This window comes from Triticum dicoccoides, chromosome 2A, assembly GCF_002162155.2.
Source record: "Triticum dicoccoides isolate Atlit2015 ecotype Zavitan chromosome 2A, WEW_v2.0, whole genome shotgun sequence".
Taxonomy (NCBI): domain Eukaryota; kingdom Viridiplantae; phylum Streptophyta; class Magnoliopsida; order Poales; family Poaceae; genus Triticum; species Triticum dicoccoides.
In genome coordinates, this window is record NC_041382.1 from 557,493,533 (window position 1) to 557,512,706 (window position 19,174).

Consider the following 19,174-nt stretch of genomic DNA (forward strand, 5'->3'; position numbering starts at 1 on the left):
GAAGGAGAAAGCATCGCTCAAGCTTGGGGGAGGCTTAAATCAATGTTATATTCATGCCCCAATCATGAGCTCTCAAGAGAAATGATTATTCAAAATTATATGCTCGGCTTTCTGATAACAATCGCACCATGCTCGATACTTCTTGTGTTGGCTCTTTTATGACGAAGACTATTGAATTCAAATGGGATTTATTGGAAAGAATTAAACGCAACTCTGAAGATTGGGACCTCGACAAAGGTAAGAAGTCTGGTATGACACCTAAGTTTGATTGTGTTAAATCTTTTATGGATACCGATGTTTTCCATAAATTTAGCACTAAATATGGACTTGACTCTGAGATAGTAGCTTCTTTCTGTGAATCTTTTGCTACTTATGTTGATCTCCCCAAGGAGAAGTGGTTTAAATATCATCCTCCCATAGAATTAAAAGTAGCTGCGCCTATTAAAGTTGAAGAAAAGATTATCACTTATAATGATCCTATTGTTCCTACTTCTTATGTTGAAAAACCACCTTTCCCTGTTAGGATAAAGGATCATGCTAAAGCTTCAACTGTGGTTCGTAAAAGCAATATCAAAACTTACACACCTCCCGAGCAAGTTAAAGTTGAACCTAATATTGCTACTGTTAAAGATCTCTTGGCTGATAATATTGATGGGCATGTTATTCATTTCCTTGATGAGAATGCTAGAATTGCTAAACCTTGTGCCAAAGATAAAAACAGACTTGTGGTAGGCATGCCTGTTATTTCTATTAAAATAGGAGATCATTGTTATCATGGCTTATGTGATATGGGTGCTAGTGCTAGTGCAATACCTTACAACTTATACAAAGAAATTATGCATGATATTGCACCTGCTGAGATAGAAGTTATTGATGTCACAATTAAACTTACCAATAGAGATACTATTTCACCAATGGGAATTGTTAGAGATGTTGAAGTATTGTGTGGGAAAACTAAATATCCTGCTGATTTTCTTGTTCTTGGTTCCCCACAAGATAGCTTTTGTCCCATTATATTTGGTAGACCCTTCTTAAACACTGTTAATGCTAAGATAGATTGCAAAAAGGATGTTGTTACTATCGGTTTAGATGATCTGTCTCATGAATTTAATTTCTCTAAATTTAGTAGACAACACCGTGAAGAAGAATTACCTAGTAAGGATGAAATTATTGGTCTTGCTTCTATTGCCGTACCTCCTAGTGATCCTTTAGAACAATATTTTCTAGACCATGAAAATGGTATGTTTATGAATGAAAGAAGGGAAATAGATGAAGTATTCTTTAATCAGGAACCTATTCTGAAACACAATTTGCCTGTTGAAATCTTAGGGGATCCTCCTCCACCCACGGGCGATCCCGTGTTTGAGCTTAAACCGTTGCCTGGTACTCTTAAATATGCTTATCTTGATGAGAAAAAGATATATCCTATTATTATTAGTGCTAACTTTCAGAGCATGAGGAAGAGAGATTATTGAAAACTCTGAAGAAGCACTGTGCTACTATTTGGTATACTCTTGATGATCTTAAGGGCATTAGTCCCACTCTATGTCAACATAAAATAAATTTGGAAGAAGATGCTAAACCAGTTCGTGATCATCAACGGCGGCTGAATCCTAAAATGAAAGAAGTGGTAAGAAAGGAAATACTAAAGCTCCTTGAGGCAGGTATAATCTATCCCGTTGCTGATAGTCAGTGGGTAAGTCCCGTCCATTGTGTCCCTAAAAAGGGAGGTATTACTGTCGTTCCTAATGATAAAGATGAATTGATTCCTCAAAGAATTATTACAGGTTATAGGAAGGTAATTGATTTCCGCAAATTAAATAAGGCCATTAAAAAGGATCATTACCCCTTACCTTTTATCGATCAAATGCTAGAAAGATTATCCAAACATACACATTTTTGCTTTCTAGATGTGGTTATTCTGGTTTCTCTCAAATACCTGTGTCAGCCAAGGATCAATCAAAGACTACTTTTACTTGCCCTTTTGGTACTTTTGCTTATAGACGTATGCCTTTTGGGTTATGTAATGCACCTACTACCTTTCAAACATGCATGATGGCTATATTCTCTGACTTTTGTGAAAAGATTTGTGAGGTTTTCATGGGCGATTTCTCCGCCTATGGATCTTCTTTTGATGATTACTTGAGCAACCTTGATTGAGTTTTGCAGAGATGTGAAGAAACTAATCTTGTCTTGAATTGGGAAAAGTGCCACTTTATGGTTAATGAGGGTATTGTCTTGGGGCATAAAGTTTCTGAAAGAGGTATTGAAGTTGATAAAGCCAAGGTTGATGCTATTGAAAAGATGCCATGCCCCAAGGACATCAAAGGCATAAGAAGTTTCCTTGGTCACGCTGGATTTTATAGGATGTTCATTAAGGACTTCTCAAAAATTTCTCGGCCTCTGACTAATTTATTACAAAAAGATATACCATTTGTCTTTGATGATGATTGTGTAGAAGCATTTGAAATACTTAAGAAAGCATTGATCTCTACACCTATTGTTCAGCCACCTGATTGGAATTTACCCTTTGAAATTATGTGTGATGCTAGTGATTATGCTATAGGTGCTATTCTAGGGCAAAGAGTTGATAAGAAATTAAACGTTATTCAATATGCTAGTAAAACCTTAGACAATGCTCAAAGAAATTATGCTACTACTGAAAAAGAATTCTTAGCAGTTGTATTTGCTTGTGATAAGTTCATACCTTATATTTGTTGATTCTAAAGTAACTATTCACACTGATCATGCTGCTATTAAATATCTCATGGAAAAGAAAGATGCTAAACCTAGACTTATTAGATGTGTTCTCTTGCTACAAGAATTTGATTTACATATTGTTGATAGAAAGGGAGCTGAGAACCCCGTTGCAGACAACTTGTCTAGGTTAGAAAATGTGCTTGATGACCCACTACCTATTGGTGATTGCTTTCCTGATGAGCAATTAAATGTCATAAATGCTTCTCATACTGCTCCATGGTATGCTGATTATGCTAATTACATTGTTGCCAAATTCATACCACCTAGTTTCACATACCAACAAAAGAAAAAGTTCTTCTATGATTTGAGGCATTACTTTTGGGATGACCCACACCTTTATAAAGAAGGAGTAGATGGTGTTATTAGACATTGTGTACCTGAGCATGAACAGGAACAGATCCTACGCAAGTGTCACTCCAAAGCTTATGGAGGACACCATGCTGGAGATAGAACTGCACATAAGGTATTGCAATCTGGTTTTATTGGCCTACTCTCTTCAAAGATGCCTGTAAGTTTGTCTTATCTTGTGATGAATGTCAAAGAATTGGTAATATTAGTAAACGTCAAGAAATTCCTATGAACTATTCACTCGTTATTGAACCATTTGATGTTTGGGGCTTTGACTATATGGGACCTTTGCCTGCCTCTAATGGATATACACATATTTTAGTTGCTATTGATTACGTTACTAAGTGGGTAGAAGCTATTCCAACTAGTAGTGCTGATCATAACACTTCTATTAAAATTCTTAAAGAAGTTATTTTTCCAAGATTTGGAGTCCCTAGATATTTAATGACTAATGGTGGTTCACGTTTTATTCATGGTGCTTTCTGTAAAATGCTTGCTAAGTGTGATGTTAATCATAGAATTTCATATCCTTATCACCCTCAGTCTAGTGGTCAAGTAGAATTGAGTAATAGAGAACTCAAATTAATTTTGCAAAAGACTGTTAATAGATCTAGAAAGAATTGGTCCAAGAAACTTGATGATGCATTATGGGCCTATAGAACTGCATATAAAAAACTATGGGTATGTCTCCGTATAAAATGGTTTATGGAAAAGCATGTCACTTACCTCTCGAACTAGAACACAAGGCATATTGGGCTATTAAAGAGCTCAATTATGATTTTAAACTTGCCGATGAGAAGAGGTTATTTGATATTAGCTCACTCGATGAATGGAGAACCCAAGCCTACGAAAATGCCAAGTTGTTTAAAGAAAAGGTTAAAAGATGGCATGATAAAAGGATACAAAAGCGTGAGTTTAATGTAGGTGATTATGTATTGCTATACAACTCTCGTTTAAGATTTTTTGCAGGAAAACTTCTCTCTAAATGGGAAGGTCCTTACATTATCGAGGAGGTCTATCATTCCGGTGCCATAAAAATCAACAACTTCGAAGGCACAAATCCGAAGGTGGTGAACGGTCAAAGAATCAAACATTATATCTCACGTAATCCCATAAATGTTGAAACCAATGTTATTGAAACCGTAACCCCGGAGGAATACATAAGAGACACTTTTCGGAACATTTCAGACTCCGAAAATGAATAAGTATGTGGTATGGTAAGTAAACCGACTCCAAAATAGTTTCTAAGGCAATATTTCTCTGTTTTGGAATATTTAGAAAAATAGAAAAATAGGTAGCAGTCCGGGAAGGACACGAGGCCTCCACGAGGGTGGAGGGCGTGCCCTACCCCCTGGGCGCGCCCCCTACCTCGTGGGCACCTCGTGCACTTTCCGGACTCTGTTTTCTTACACGACACGTATTTTGGTCGGTAAAAATTCATTATATAATCTCCGGGAGGTTTTGACTCCCATATCACGCAAAAATCTCCTGTCTTTGTTTCGAGCTGTTTTTCTGACAGATCCAGGTCATCATGTCGTCTTCAAGTGCCCCAAAGGACCAGTTCTTCGAGAAGGTCATCAACCCCTACCTCGCGGAGGTGCTGCAACACCCTCAAACCATTGAGATGCGTGAGGGATTGTTGCGCATCCGCGATGTTGAGGGACCAAGGAAGACCGGAAGCACGGAGGGAAGGCTCGAGGCATTGGAGCAAGAAGTTTTCAAGTGTTAGGATATGGTGGAGCATGGACTCGATTCCAATCACATTATGATCACGGAGTTCACCAACAACCACAAGCTGGACGTCAAGGACATCGGGGAGGCCATCTTCAAGCTTCATGAGAAAAATGAGCACCTCCAAGCCCAGATCTATGACCTGCAAAATCAAAACTGTGAGTATGAATATAGATTCAAGAGGATGAGTTTGGCTGCAGATTTGAGGTTTCAGGAGACTCGATCATCCTTCTATGATGGTGAGCCTATGCCTTGGAAGAAGGACGACAAATCTACGCCATCAACAAAACCATCACCTTCTTCACCAACAAAGGAGACATAATCACATGGGTATGGGCACTGCCTTTGGCAACAGCCAAGCTTGGGGGAGTGCCCCGGTATCGTATCACCATCACTTTTATCTTTACCATTTTTCTTCGTTCGATCCTTTTGGTAATACCTTGATCTAGTAGAATAAAAGCTTTTTAGTATGATCTAGTTGTGAGTTTTGCTTTATGATCCTTCTATGTAATCAAGTCCGTGAGATATATATAATAAATATTAGTTTTGAGTCAAGGGCTTGATTATTTTGCCATGATCTTAAGTGAATAAAAGAAAAGAGAAATAAATAAAAAAGGAAACAAAGAGATCATATGGATCTTATGGAGAGTAATGAGCTCACATAGAAAAAGTATGATGAATAAAAGTTGTTGAGAGTTGACAAACATAGTTTTGGTCATTGTTGCAATTAATAGGAAGTAATAAAGAAAGAGAGGTCTTCACATATAAATGTACTAACTTGGACATCTTTTATGATTGTGATCACTCATTAAAATATGACATGTTAAAGAGTTGACGTTGGACAAGGAAGACAATGTAATGGGTTATGTTTTCTTACATCTGAGATAAATTATATTGTCATGGATCATCCAACATGGTTGAGCTTGCCTTTCCCTCTCATGCTAGCCAAATTCATCGCACCAAGTAGAGATACTACTTGTGCTTCCAAATACCCTTAAACCAGTTTTGCCATGAGAGTCCACCATACCTACATATGCATTGAGTAAGATCCTCCAAGTAAGTTGTCATCGGTGCAAAGCAATAAAAATTGCTCTCTAAATATGTATGACTTATTAGCGTGTGAGAAAATAAGCTTTATACGATCGTGTGATATGGAAGAAATAAAAGCGACAGACTGCATAATAAAGGTCCATATCACAAGTGGCAATATAAAGTGACATTCTTTCGCATTAAGATTTTGTGCATCCAACCATAAAAGCGCATGACAACCTCTGCTTCCCTCTGCGAAGGGCCTATCTTTTACTTTTATCTCCTACCTTGCATAAGAGTCATGGTGATCTTCACCCTTCCTTTTTTACATTTTATCCTTTGGCAAGCACAATATGTTGGAAAGATCCTGGTATATATGGCTAATTGGATGTGAATTTTTATGAACTATTATTGTTGACATTACCCTTGAGGTAAAACGTTGGGAGGCAAAACTATAAGCCCCTATCTTTCTCTGTGTCCGATTAAAACTCCATACCCATAAGTAGTGCGTGAGTGTCAGCAATTGTGAAAGACTATATGATAGTTGAGTATGTAGACTTGCTGAAAAGCTCTTATATATTGACTCTTCCCTATGTTATGATAAATTGCAATTGCCTCAATGACTGAGATTATAGTTTGTTAGTTTTCAATGAAGTTTATGATTCATACTTGAAATTGTGATTGAATTGTTACTCTAGCATAAGAGATCATATGACAAGAATTATATAAGTTGTTGTTCTAAGAATGATCATGATGCCCTCATGTCTGTATTTTTTATCAACACCTCTATCTATAAACATGTGGACATATTTTTTGATTTCGGCTTTCGCTTGAGGACAAGGGAGGTCTAAGCTTGGGGGAGTTGATACGTCCATTTTGCATCATGCTTTTATATCGATATCTATTGCATTATGGGCTGTTATTACACATTATGTCAAAATACTTATGCCTATTCTCTCTTATTTTACAAGGTTTCCATAAAGAGGGAGAATGCCGACAGCTGGGATTCTGGGCTGGAAAAGGAGCAAATATTAGAGACCTATTCTGCACAGCTCCAAAAGTCCTGAAACTTCACGGAAGATGTTTTCAGAATATATAAAGAATACCGAGCGCGAGAAGTTCACCAGGGGGGGCACACCTTGGCCACGAGGGTGGGGGCGCGCCCTACCCCCCTGGGCGCGCCCCCCTACCTCGTGGGCCCCCTGGTGGCCCTCTGATGGCCATCTTCTGCTATATGAAGTCTTTTGATGAGGAAAAAATGATAAGCCAGACGAAACTCCGCCGCCACGAGGCGGAACCTTGGCGGAACCAATCTAGGGCTCTGGCGGAGCTGTTCTGCCAGGGAAACTTCCCTCCGGGAGGGGGAAATCATCGCCATCGTCATCACCAATGCTCCTCTCATCGGGAGAGGGCAATCTCCATCAACATCTTCACCAGCACCATCTCCTCTCAAAACCCTAGTTCATCTCTTGTATCTAATTCTTGTCTCCAAGTCCAAGATTGGTACTAGTAGGTTGCTAGTAGTGTTAATTACTCCTTGTAGTTGATGCTAGTTGGTTTATTTGGTGGAAGATCATATGTTCAGATCCTTTATGCATATTAATACCCCTCTGATCATGAACATGAATATGCTTTGTGAGTAGTTACGTTGTTCCTGAGGACGTGGGAGAAGTCTTGCTATTAGTAGTCATGTGAATTTGGTATTCGTTTGATATTTTGATGAGATGTATGTTGTCTCTACTCTAGTGGTGTTATGTGAATGGCGACTACATAACACTTCACCATTATTTGGGCCTAGAGGAAGGCATTGGGAAGTAATAAGTAGATGATGGGTTGCTAGAGTGACAGAAGCTGAAACCTTAGTTTATGCGTTGCTTCGTAAGGGGCAGATTTGGGTCCATATGTTTCATGCTATGGTTAGGTTTACCTTAATACTTCTGTTGTAGTTGCAGATGCTTGCAATAGAGGTTAATCATAAGTGGGGTGCTTGTCCAAGTAAGTACAGTACCCAAGCACTGGTCCACCCACATATCAGATTATCAAAGTACCGAACGCGAATCATATGAACATGATAAAAACTAGCTTGACGATATTCCCATGTGTCCTCGGGAGCGCTTTTCTCTATATAAGAGTTTGTCCAGGCTTGTCCTTTGCTACAAAAAGGATTGGGCCACCTTGTTGCACTTTATTGACTTTTGTTACTTGTTGCTCGTTACAAATTATCCTATCACAAAACTATCTGTTACCACTTATTTCAGTACTTGTAGAGAATACCTTGCTGGAAACCGCTTATCATTTCCTTCAGCTCCTTGTTGGGTTCGACACTCTTACTTATCGAAAGGACTATGATAGATCCCCTATACTTGTGGGTCATCACCCCCAAGTCTTGAGCAGAGCAAAGTGATGACTTAAGACTTGCTTCAATATAAATACTGCCACTTTGAAGAAATCCATGTTGTTCATCTCAGTCACTAGTAAAGACTGAATGCTCCATATATGTAGCCCCCAAGTGCCGGGTTGTCATGCTTGCAGCAACCTGGGACTTGTAATTGCCTTATGCTCATAAAAACTTCAACCAGTGTAGCCCCCAAGGGCCGGGTCATTATGTAATAATGAGCAGGGACTTTATAGATAAGATCATGTAGACTTGAGCAGCAACGTGTAGCCCCCAAGGGCCGGCTCAGTAAGATAATATTGAGCTGGAACTTTATATATACTTCTTTGAAAAGAACATCATATGATGTAACCCCCATCATGGGGTTTGAACCCAAGTCCACAAGGTTAAGAGCTTTATGCTTTACCAACTGAGCAGTGGACCCTTCAATATAATAGAATAATACTTTGTGTACCTTGAATTGTTGATAGGAGCAATTGGTAGCCCCCAAGGGCCGGCTCATTACAATGGGATGAGTCGGGTCTTCAATAAGTTGATCAAAAAATGACTTTACATTAGCCCCCAAGTGCCATGGTGCATGCTGGCAGTGACATGGGACTTGCATATTTGATGTAATCTCAATTTGAATAATGTAGCCCCCAAGTGCCTGGTCGTAAGCCTACAGCGACTCGGGACTATTCCCTCCATTGTAAAATAAATCATGTCCATTAATAAAATAATAACCATTGCGCCGAAGCGACTTTGAAGACCTCCATCATAATATTGGCTATTGATAACCATAATAAAAATCCAGCCATGTTGGCTATTAAAGATTTGAATAATATAATCCAGTTTGGAAAACTAGTTCCTATGATATTGAATCGTACTGCCGGTTTAGGATACATGTGCAGTAAGGGTGATAACCCAATCTTTAGAAGCCAAAACTTCCAAATGTTTATGATTGTCATATATGGCGACTTATCATCCAAAGTCAAGCCGGGTTAATCGAAACCACACAGATGCTTCAGATATGAACAAAAAGGTCTCAAGACAAAACCAAAGATTGTTTTCAAAAAACTTAAGCCAATCAGAGAAAAAAATGAGGCTTCTGATTCGAATACGATCAGTAAACCGGACCAAAAGGGGTTAAGCTAGGATTCGAATACGATAATGAAGCCCCCTAGTGGTTTTGGCATTGCGCCGATCAAGAGGGTACCGACAACTATGTTCTCTTTGGTTCGAATACGACCTATGTTTGAACAGGAAGCCCCCAAATGACCTTGAGAGTTTTTTAACGACTCTAATTCGAATACGATCAAAGTCGAACCCAAAAAGGGGTTAAGCTATGATTCAAATACGACCATTAATCCCCCTAGTGGGTTTGGCATTGCGCCGATCAAGAGGGTACCGACAGCTATGTTCTCTTTGGTTCGAATACGACCTATGTTTGAACAGGAAGCCCCCAAATGACCTTGAGACTTTTTTAATGACTCTGATTCGAATACGATCAAAGTCAGACCCAAAAGGGGTTAGCTAGATTCAAATACAATCAACCCCCAATGGTCTTTTGAAGCAGGGTACCTATGTTTGAGTTGTGCCTTGCAACAAACTCTCTTTGGTCCCTTTAATTTTTCCTGAGAACTCGAGCTTTGCGAGAGATAAATTCTTCTTGAACCAGATTTTTTTCCAAACGGCCTTTAAACTGGCAACATTTATTGAGCTATGTCCATGTAGCCCTCGAGTCTTTAAGATGACTCAATGAGTTGACTTGAGATTCTCCATAGTTGACCGTGATATAGACCAGTTTGAGTCCTGCATGGAAGAACTTGCAAGCCAGAGTAATTGCTCTTTTAAAGAAAGAAATATGTAATATAAAAATATACTAGATGAATTTCACCCGATACGTCAAGCCAGTAATTATCCACCGCGGAGTTGATGATCACCTTGGTGAAGCTGAAATCAATCACGTCCGAGTCGGCCACGAGAGCAGGAAGATGAGCCGGCCGTGGAGTTGTAAGCCGGTGTGAACGGGTGAATCAATCGCAGTAGCGGTAAGCCACGCGGTTGGACGAGTCAATCATGGGAGCGGTCTCGGCGAGTTGATGTAGACCGAACTGCACGGGCAGCGGCTTGCTCACACCCATTCAACAGAATGCGGGCGCGGATGCCAGTGCATGATGAGGCTAAAGCACACTTCATAGACACAGCATGGCACCACCTTTATAATGAATCACTGTCTTGCACATAAAAATATACAGACCAAAGTAATTGTTCTCTGATGAAAACAATATGTGTTAATAAGATAAACTCAGATGAATATCACCTGATTTGTTCAGACGACTGATGGTCCGTTCATCGCGGCAGAGGCGGCTTAGTTAAACCGGTGATTCATTATGGTCCTGGCGGTTCAGGCAAACCAGTGACTCCCGGCGGTTCAACGCGGCAGAGGTGACTCAACATGTTCCCGACGACTCTTGCCCTTCCGGATCAGTAGGTCCACACACTTCATGGCTGTTTCTTACGAGCTCTTTCTTGTTGCTTTGTCCCTCATATGAATAATTTAGTCTTGGACCCTGATTTAGCCTTTGTACTTAAAGTAACACTCTGGCTGCAAACATGCTGCATCGAAGTCCATCTTGATGGCGTGCATGTACACCAAAGGATAGCCTTTGACTCTTAGTCCAGCTCCCTACAGGTATCCCGTGCATGTTTCTTTGCTTCCATCAGGCACCCAGCACCCGCAAAGGCAATAAACAGCACGGCAGGCGGCCGGTGAAGCCAGCACGGCGGGTCAACAAAGCAAAGACGAGGCCAGGGCGGCTCGATGCGGGTGGTTATTGTGTGGTGCAACGCAGGAGGTAGCCGCGAGCAGCGACCTGGTCCAGGCGCGCGGGTGGTTTGACAATGGAAACAAGGGCCGCGACGGCGGCTTAATTAGTGGCATTGGCAATTTGAAGCAGAGGCAGCACGAGGGCGGGTTGCCCGGCCGGCTCAAAGCACGGCGGCAGTAGCCACAGGGCGGCTCAAGGCGAGGCGCTTAGAAACGACGACGGCGACCGGTGACCCGAAGCGAGGCCGGCGAGCCGGAGGCGCGACGGGGCAGGCCGAGGCACCCCTAAGAGAGATCGAGCAGCAGAGTACAACTGGGCGGCTTACCGGCGGTTTGGAAACGAGGCAGCCCACAGCTGGTGATGTGCGGTTGGTCAGAAACGGATTCCGCGACGGCTCGAGGTATGGCGGCGACTCGACGTGGTAGTAAAGCACGACAGAGGCGGAGTGAAGAGCAGCATCTCGAGGCCACTGCGACTCGGATGCAGGCACGACGCAGGGTGAGTCCGAGGCCGACCGAACGGAGGTGCGCGGCGGTCGCAAGCGGTAGACAAAGGCTCGGAGTAGGAGTCCGGGCGGCTCAAGGCCACGGTAGAAGCAACTCAGCGGTCGGCGGATTAATCGCGAGGCCGCGAAGGTGATGGCGGTTCACAACCGTAGTTGAGATGGACAACGGCTCACAGGCGCAGACGGGGCCCTTGGACAGCGGCGGCTCATCATTGGCGCGGGAAGGCCGGCTTGGTTCTGACCACGACCGAGACGGCGGTTCGGCCACCGCGCAAGATTACGACAGCGGGAGCGGCAGCTCGCAAGTGAGGCCGGGCGCTTGGCGGCTCACAGCAGCAGTTGGTCAAAGGCCGTCGGCGGTAGATCACGTTAGAAGTGAACTATCAAAATGGACCGTGCGTTGCAACGGGAGAATATATATATATATATAATTTTTAATGGTCATGACCACATTTTGTTGCATCAGGGAGATACACTATCACTCTCAATTTCGTGAAATTATGCCATTTTTTAAACTGTGCACATATTTGAAATCGTAAACATTTCTCAAATTTGTGGACACTTTTACAAATTTCTGAACATTTTCTAAAATTAAGAACATTATTTGATTCATGAACATTTGTATTCTATTTTAAAACATTTTTTTAAGTGTCAACAACTTCTTAAACAATTTTCTTGAATCGGTGAACATTTCTAGAATCGACGAACATTATTTTGGAAATTGGTGGAACAATTTTTGAAATCCATGAACATTTTCTGAAATGCATAATCATTTTTTAATCAATGAACATTTAATGAATGAATAAACTATTTTGTAAGTCATGAATAGTTTTAAATTTTAAGGACATTTTTCCATTCATAAACATTTTTTGAATTGGCGAAATTCTGTTCAATTTCATTACAATTTTTTAATACACGAACCTTTTAAAAAAATCATGAACATTGGTTTTCAAAATTTGGAACATTTTTTGAATAAGCATACATTTTTCTTACAAAATCGCGAACATTTTTTGACTCAACAAACATTTTTTGATTTATTAAACATTTTATTTCAAAATTATCTTTTTTCAAAATTTTCGGGCCTTTTTTGAATTCTATAATTATTTATGATGTATATTGAGAATATAGTAACTTCTGCCAAGAAAATAATTCTAGAAAATCATACACTTGCACTCACCTTCGCGCAGTATTATTTTTTTTCTATTCCTGCTATACATCGCCTTGTATGTGTTCAGATTGTGTTTTTTTATATGAAGGCAATCATGTGTTGTTTCCATTGATTAAGGAGAGTGTCCAATAGCCATCTGAAGAAACCAACGATATTTTTGTTTATGACTGTCACTTAAAATTTAAAATACCCTAATAAGAAAGAACTTACACCAAAGTTCAGCTGAGTGCAATTTAAAAAATAGTGAAATTACTATTTCTTTTGTGCTAGGTCGATTGTCGTAAATCATCATCTGACTCAGTTAGCCGATGAATGGTTTGTTTCATAAAGTCAAATTATATACGCATACTTTCAAGTGTGTAGTACTCCATAATTTTTTTTGTTAATTAACATGCACAACGGCTGAATGCATAACCGAACATACAGAAAAACCTAGAAGGTCCCTGATGGCTCATATTCATACCAATCTACACGGTCTGGAAACTTAATTACTATGGATAACAGAACATCTCCAGGCAAGACCAGAGGATCTCAGTCTATTTCCCTACCGGATAAAATCTCAAAGAGCAAGATTATTGTAGAAAATACAGCAAAAAGGAGGCGTACCATCATGAAGTAATACATTAGTATGCCAGCAATCCATGAGATTGTGCATCACGTCCGTCTTTCCGTTGAAGAGAAATTGATAGAAGAATTTAACATTACACGTGCAACATGGTTCCTAAATTATCTGCACAGGAAATTTTATATATACATCATAAGAGTAAACTTTATTTGATTCCAAATCTTGTATTCAATGGAGCAGAGAACAGATCATGGATTTAAGGAATGGAGTTACAGTATGATGTAATCATGCGTAAATGTAGTTCTTATGTAAATAGCGGCAATAAATACACTATGATGACAATAGCCACATCTCGCGTAGCGCTAAGTGCTGCTATGACCAATTGACTCATGCCCAAACACCTATCATGTATAAACATACATATATGACTGATTGTTACAACTGAGTGCTTCCCAATTTTTCGGGTTACAACAGGCAACTGAAGGATGTACATAATCACAAACTGTCTTCAGTCATAATGCAGATGAAGGTACAAAATTATTTGTTTTCTCAATGCATCAAAGCTCACTTCCAATAAGATGGAGGTGCAGCATGCCGAGAGGGAGGGAGGGAGCGGAAGAGAGAAGGAGGTGCTAGTCACCTTGTAAGTACAGATGGAAATGCTCTTACTTGGTCGAAGTTGCATGGTCTCTGCGGTGTTAATGAATTGCACACCTTGAGAGAAGAAATACTATATAGCAGGTATGTAGTAGTTGGATAAAAAATAAAGAAGATGTGCCATGATGATAACTAATATTATACAACAACAATAATATTCTCAAAACTCCTCAAAACTAAACCTCTAACTACTGTCAGCGGCTTGCATCGAGTTGCAGGAGGCCCATATTAGAACTGTAGGGAGATGAAACATATAAAGTCTTATTACATAAAAACATGGAAGCATAAACATCATTTACTCGGGTATGTCATCTAGGAGCTTGCTCCACCCAGTCAAACACAACCCTTGCAAGCTCGTGTGTCCTATTCCTAGATTCAGTATCATTGCTTAGTTCTGCCTATCAGACAACAACTCCTTCCTTTGTCCTTGTTCGAACACCAAAAATAAAGAAATCAGTGATCAAACCCTCCCACCCCAACCCAATAGAAATTGTAGGACTATCTAATTGTCATTCAGGCTGTAGTATGCTCACTATCAACCCCACCAACACAAAATTAGTCCATCAGAAATGCTACCAAAATAAGCCACATAATTTTTCCTACACTACAATTCAGGATCTACAAACACCAAATTCATGTTGCTATTCGAACAAACAAATAGTCTGCATCAACTACTGCATGGTACACAAAAAACAGGGAATCGCATCTTGATTCAACCAGGCACATTAGGAATTATTTTCCCTATTAATTCCACCAACCGCGCGGGCATATCTCCCTTCCTTGTCGGCTCTATTCATCTGCTGCTGCTGCAGCATAAACACCATTGAGTGATTTAGCCAATGTGAAACTAACGTTTTACTTGTATTTAACTTAAACTGGAAGTAAAAAACTAAACTATGCACATCAGCAGAAATGATTATTAACAAAGCCAGAATGTAGTGCCACATGAAATAACACCAGATAAAGCATGCTTGGTCGTTAGCAGTACAATGGGCTAGCCACACGTCCAACTTTGGCCTGCTCAACCTTCACGACGACCAGCGATCTGCCCGTTGTTATTTTTAACGTATCCCAGTGGTCGTTGTTGATTAGTAACCTTATTTTTGGAGTAATTAACGATTATATCTTTTATCTCGGGAAAGAAGGATATATGTCAATCTACAAGTTAGGTTTATTCCTTATCCAGGACTCGTGTCCATGAGAACCAAGGCGGTGCAACCCCATCCCATAGATCGTAGGCATGGAGTGTGACCCTGATCTCGCCTTGGAGGCAGCCTAGCAGAGGAACATCGTAGCAACATACAAGATCCTCTCCCTAAGTTCATAGAAGGTTTGTCCCAAATTTTCTGTTTATTTTGATTTTCCTCTTCATCGACCTCACATCTGGAAGTTGCCTGTCTTGTGGCCGAGGATACATGGCATTCATCGCCGTATTGGCGGCGTGGAAGGCGCCTTCAAGCCTGCACTTGCGGCTCGGGTCGACGAGGCAGCCGCAACAGGCCAACAGCCGCAACGGACCAAAGAAATTAGATCCATCCAGCTTACTGCAATGGAATCGACTAGGTTCGACATCTTGGTGCTCTTGTGTTCACCCCCTTCGTCGCTGGCCAGTAAAATTAGCAGATTTCTACTTACCTCTGAGCCGCCAACCTGCATCTTCCTTTCAAAGAACCAGAGACACCGATGGTGAGGGGCGATGGAGGCGCGGGCGAGACCATGAATCGACGGGCGCACATGGGAGGGCGGCAAATCGATGGTGGCGCAGGTGAGGTTAGCTTGAGATCTGAGATATTAGCGAGTCTATTTTTTCTTTTCTTTTTTCTTTCAGAGGTAAGCGTACAGTCGTCACAGGAGATTATTAAGAAGATAATACCTTGAGTGCAGCCGCGTAATCTGAAACTTCATAAGTCCATCTGCTAATGAATTTAATTATTACTATGTTAGGGAGACTATCAAGGAATATATCAAAAGGTTGCAGCAGCAAGCTGCAGTGTTGTTGTGTGTTTAGTCAGTCTGAAAAACTGTAGATGCTTGCATTTTGATGACTACTAATGCTATCTGCCTTGTCAATCTGAATGATTCATCATGTGCAGCGATAAATAGAAGTTAACTGTGAGATGTCATATTGCTAAATTGTGGCAATAAAATATTCAGAACAACCTGAGCTGATTACGGGAAGCATACTTGTTCTGTTTCCTTAATACATTAATTTGGTTCTCCATGCAACAGGGTCACATGCAAGATTACGGGAAGCATATAACCTGAGCTCTACCAGGGTATGAGCTAACAGCACCTGATCAAGTGGTTCATTAGAAGGAATACATTAACAGTGCCCCACCCTTTTTTTGGCCATATATACATAGGTGCCAACAATTTTTGGTTGTTGTAATTCACAAGAAGGACTGACTCATCGTACTAACAACATGATGCCACTAGTTAATGCAAGTCTTAATCTGTAGTAATCGATTTGCTTCATGTTTTAGTTTTTACCTTATCAATAAACAGTGACACAAGTACTTCTGTACGTACTTTATTTGATTTAGCATTCAGTTATTCATTTTCAGTACATCAACATTCACTTAGTTAATTTAATTGTACTTTGTATAGTCTTTGTGCACACTTCTAACTATATCTGTATAGGTTATCACAATGAGTCATCACAGGTATGGAAACTTGACAGCATTAGCTCCGGAAAGATGCTTTCTACTCACAGTTGAACAAGTCTGGACTGATACAAGGTATTGCTAGGTGGACCTTGCCAGAGCAATCAAGTAAATTAGCAGATTTCAGCAGGAAAAGGGTTACTCACAGGCCTCATAAGCAATATGAGGAACCCGGGAAGAAGTACAAGTTAGCTACAAAAGGTACTACACAAACATAAAAATATTATTCAAGTATCTTCTACGGGATGATATAATGTGGTTGCTTTTTTTCATAGATGGAAATGATGCGCCAACAAATACACCAATCTTGTTTAGTACAAAATGGGATGCAGATGATTCCAAAAGTGCGTTTCTAAGAATCATGTATTTTACCAATAATTGTTTCTACGCTTTATTGTCTTCTAGTCACTCATAACATATTGCAACTATGAATGATGAAGTTGATGCCAGCAATGACGGTGACATGGGAAATGATATGATGAAGTTCATACATTCATTATACTATTATACTTTGTGTCAATTTATTTAGAAGACTGACTTTCATAAACTACTCAACATTTTGTAGGACTGATGGTCCACCATAATATATAGAAGCAACAGGAGGGATAGCTGATGAAGAATGATATCCATTCAAACAATGGTGGTGTTCCTCAAGTGAAGATTAATAATATTTTCTTTTCTAGTTGTCTCATTTTCCAGATAGATATTATCAAGTACATTGGTTATATAAGGAATGATTTTGACTCCATTTCTTAAATGATATTTTAATTCTAGAATTGTATGTCGGAATATTGGTATGTCTATTAATAAAAGTGGCTATGATCTTTTCAATTCAGGTTCTTTTGTTTCTATATTAATGTGGATGTTAATATTCAAATGTTGGATGCTACATAAAGTGATTGTTGAACGAAAAGTTATACTATATGTAGGTTGTTCTGAAGAATATCAAATTGTGAAGAGAGCGTGGTTGGTAATAGCATTATTAACGATGACAAAAGTGGTTGTTAATACTACAATTATGGTCGTTATTACCTTGGGATTGACGACCACACACCATTCCGTCGTTAGAAGAATAACGACCACAAAAGGTATGTGGTCGTTATACTTTTAACGAGGGAGCCTACAACGACCAGCAGATTGTGGTCGTTAATGACCTTTAACAACCACAATTCAATCTTTCACGACCACATTTGTCATCGTTAAAAACTGTTTTCCTAGTAGTTTATAGGTGCAAGAAAAAAAGATGCTAGCAACATTGCTGCACCTAACTGTAAATATCGAGTCCCCAGCCACTTGTTTGGCTTTCCTAAAAGAAGTTGCCATCTATATTGATCAATCACCCAGCCAACATCCCTTTCGAGACAACTATTTCGTTGCTTTGCTGATCGTGCCTATTCTCGGTTTGCACAACATCTCCTTCAGCCCGGTCAAGCTACAAAATTTTGCAAAATAGACCGTCCTTTGCCCTGACATTGGGGAAAGTTGTAGGCACCTTCGTTGTTGAATCTGCGAACAACCAAAAAGATCAAATCAATGTCCATGCCTCCAAAATCAACTCAGTATTTCCTCTCTCAATCTCCTCGCTTGTTCTATCCTCGCTCTGCTCATCCATGGGAGGCGGTAGAGCTAGAACAGGGGAGCCGGTGTGGGCTGGAGGCTATCCACGAGGAGGGTCTGCATGGGATCCGGCAAGCATCATCTCTGTAGCAGGTTGTGAGCCATATTGGATTGGAGAAGACATGGGTGTGGAGCCGGCGAGTAGCACCCCGGGGGAGTGGAAACGAAGGTGCCAGGGAAAGGTGATGGTATCCTTGTCCATGACATGACGGGGCCATGGCAGATTGGGGAGGCGTAGCGGTGGCGAGATGAGTCACCGCGACGGGGTCGCGCAGAATCATGGCGTCCGCCGGTGCTCCATCGCGGCTCCCGGCGGGGTGGCGTTCTCCAGTGAGCCGACGGCTGGGGCTTTTTCAAGGCTATTGAACGTTGGCAGGGTACTACGATGGTGACTACAACGGAAGGGGGTAGGTCGGCGAGGGCTGCCGGGAGAGGAGTCCGGAGGGATGCGGTCCGGCGGCCGAGGGAACCCTAGCGCCGGGGCTATTGCCTTCTCATACGGGAGAGAGGCTTTCAGGAGTTTTTCTTTTCAATACAGGACAGCCCATAAGAGAAGGGATAATAAAAGGATCAATGTAAGAGAAGGCACATAATAAAAGGATCAATAGCACGAGCGAGCCTAGCGTGCGACGTTTTTATTAGTACCACCTCGCGTATACGTTTAAATTCAAACTGAAAGCGTAAATTTACGGGAAGAAAGCGCATTGTGACGGTGAACCCACGGAGTCAACCCGTGCTTTATTATCATATATATATTATATTATATTATTATATATATATATATATATATTATTAGGGAGAGATGCACCAGGTGGTTGGTAAGGCCGCGGAGGCGGCGGCTTCATGTCCAGGGTAAGATGAGGCGGCACCGGCGACTTACGGCGACGGGGTGATGCATGGGCGGTTCGGCCTGGACAGAGAACATT

At 40.9% G+C, this 19,174-nt stretch overlaps 1 long non-coding RNA gene across 1 annotated transcript; it reads left to right on the forward strand.

Annotated features, from left to right (window-relative positions):
• Nucleotides 1–16,305: 16,305 nt before the first annotated feature.
• Nucleotides 16,306–17,286, forward strand: LOC119359572. The gene is made up of 3 exons (XR_005172594.1): nt 16,306–16,832; nt 16,907–16,975; nt 17,197–17,286. It is a non-coding gene; the product is annotated as an uncharacterized LOC119359572 (long non-coding RNA).
• The last annotated feature ends 1,888 nt before the right edge of the window (nt 17,287–19,174 follow it).